Source organism: Oratosquilla oratoria, chromosome 22 (genome assembly GCF_046742065.1).
Source record: "Oratosquilla oratoria isolate Oo_2021 chromosome 22, ASM4674206v1, whole genome shotgun sequence".
Classification (NCBI taxonomy): Eukaryota; Metazoa; Arthropoda; class Malacostraca; order Stomatopoda; family Squillidae; genus Oratosquilla; species Oratosquilla oratoria.
In genome coordinates this window covers 30,791,570-30,794,069 of record NC_134798.1, presented here as the reverse complement: position 1 = coordinate 30,794,069, position 2,500 = coordinate 30,791,570, and positions in this window count along the sequence as shown.

Genomic DNA, 2,500 nt, shown 5'->3' with positions numbered 1-2,500 from the left:
ATTGAGATTCCATTATTTTTATATAAAAATCAAATATTTAATGTTTAGGCAGCCATATTGTTTACGTCATAGATAGGTAGCCATATTACCTACGTCATAAGCAGCCATATTGGAACGTCATTCTCCTTGGTCATATTATTTTCACATAGTTTTTATATGATTATCCTTTTACGTTGGCATTTTCTTTGATTATCTACTTAAAGAGAAATTGTATTATTGTTTACTCTTTCATGTATTTTCCAAATGTTAGATTTATTTTACGACCGCCAACCCAGATTGATTCATCTTAAATCTTTGTAAGTCGCAATAATTAATGTATTTATTAAGAATTTCTATTTATTTTTTTCAGAGTAACAAGCACCTGGTTGGCCTGCGGCGCTGCGAGGGCTACGCCCACGTTTTTTTAATGTATGGTTTGGTTAATAAAAGAGAAAAATCCATATAGGTTTTTATTCAACATCAGTAATCAGTAATAACAACATCTTTAGACATTTTAGGTCTTTTACGTGATGGATTCCTTCCAGTTTCGCCTTCCGAACCATCCCTGTCATCACCGTCACTCCATCGCTTGACCGCCTTGATGCTGATGTCTTGCCCCTTCTTCACTTCTTCTTGCCCCTTCTTTATTTTTTCTTGTTCCTTCTTAATCTCTTCTTGTTTCTTTTCCAACACTTGATATTTTTCCTTAAACTTTAAGTCTAACAATTCCTCTAAATCTTTCTTGGAGATCAATACTTGTTCACTCGTTTGGAGCGTACAAACGCATTATATGACATATCGAGATAGTGCATCTGATAGTTTCTGTGGTCAGATTTAGCACCGTTCTTCACAAAATTTGAGTATCCGGCAAAGTAGTGTTTCACAAAGTTGTCGGAAGCCACGTACGTGATATCCCCGTCAAAAATATCTAATTCGTCAAACATTTCATCACAATATTTAAAATATTTTAATTCCCGTAGAGTGCTGATAAATTTAAGGACTTTTCGATGAAACTTTCTTACCGACTCTTTGGTCGTGAAAGATTTGACTTTAGCATATAGAGCGAGGAATGTTTGACTATGTTCGGTCCTTAGCTGGTAAAGGTACCGTCTGTTGGACTGCAGGACGGCTTTTGGATTTTTTTCTGATCTGTCACCCATTTCCAAAATTGGCGTTGCCGCTTCTTCTTTGTGGCCTCGGATTCCTCTGGTATTTCGCCGTTCAACCGCTTGATGACAACGTGTGCGGCTCAATAAGTGCGAAATACCTTTACGTGAGTGTACTCTGAGATGGAGACACGGGTGCCCCCGTTTTACTGTAGGGAGGGTTTGGCATTGAGAGACCGGATTGACACCTGACAAAGTTTATTTTTTATTATATATAGATGTTGCTATGTAGTGGCACAAAGCTACCTAGCCCTCCTTTAACGATGTCTACTAAACAGAAGCTGCCATCATTTATAAGCAGTCAAACTTTACCTCAGTCAATGTTTAATTCAGTACTACATTTACTCTCCTACATCAGGACCCTTCCATAGTTAAATTCTCAGCTCAGGACCTTAATTATTTGCCGGCTGCTTTTCTTCAACAGTGTGAGAAGAGCATAGTGAATACTAATGTCTGTAGTGGTTCTGAGAAGATCTCATTCGTGAGATCTCAACTTGCTCCTAGCTCATTGTCAGCTGAAATGATGGCAACCCCAAGAAATTAAACTATAATTATGATACTTTTAGATATTTTTTCTTGTAGGTGATAATTTTCAATGGTGTCTCCATTTACCTTATAAGCTCACATCCCATTTGGAAACACTGAACTATATGTGTGTTTAGGCCAAGGCCAGCAAGATTGCTTTAGAGGCTTTAAAGTCATTATTGAAATTGGGTAGATAGAGTTGCTTTTTCTTTCAGCCAAAAGGCGGATGAGATCCTATTGTCTTTTATAACAAGGCTTTCAAGAAAACTAAAGGAAGTGCCTTATGGTTCTTTGTATATTAGCAATGCGAAACAACATACAGATATACCTAGTTATCTTCTTTCACCCCTTCATCTATTAGTACCTACACAAAGTACTCCATCGCCTATATTATTATCACCTGTACTTATATGTAACTAATGTAACAAGTCAGGTCACACATGTGCTTTTTGCTTCGCCATAAGCTTCAGGAGCACAAGTCAAAGCAGAGCCCTGTACGTAGAAACTTCTCTGACACCTCTTCTGAAATGACACATGACCTCTCTAGAGTAACGCTTCAGGATAAGATTAGCTACTGTCATGTCCATGGCCAGTATAAGCATTCACCTGAACAGTGTTCAAAGATTCCGAAACTTAAAGAAGAAACCTCTTCTACTCTTAGATAAAATCAGCCTCATTTTCACCAGCACCCGTATAAAAAACTAAGGGACTGATCAGTAATAACCTGTCTCAGATTATCCCTTTCGTGGCTGCTGAGTTTTCTCAATTAATTACATTCCAGTTTTATACAAGGAAAACAACTATCTTCGTAACAGTAGATACTGGACCAG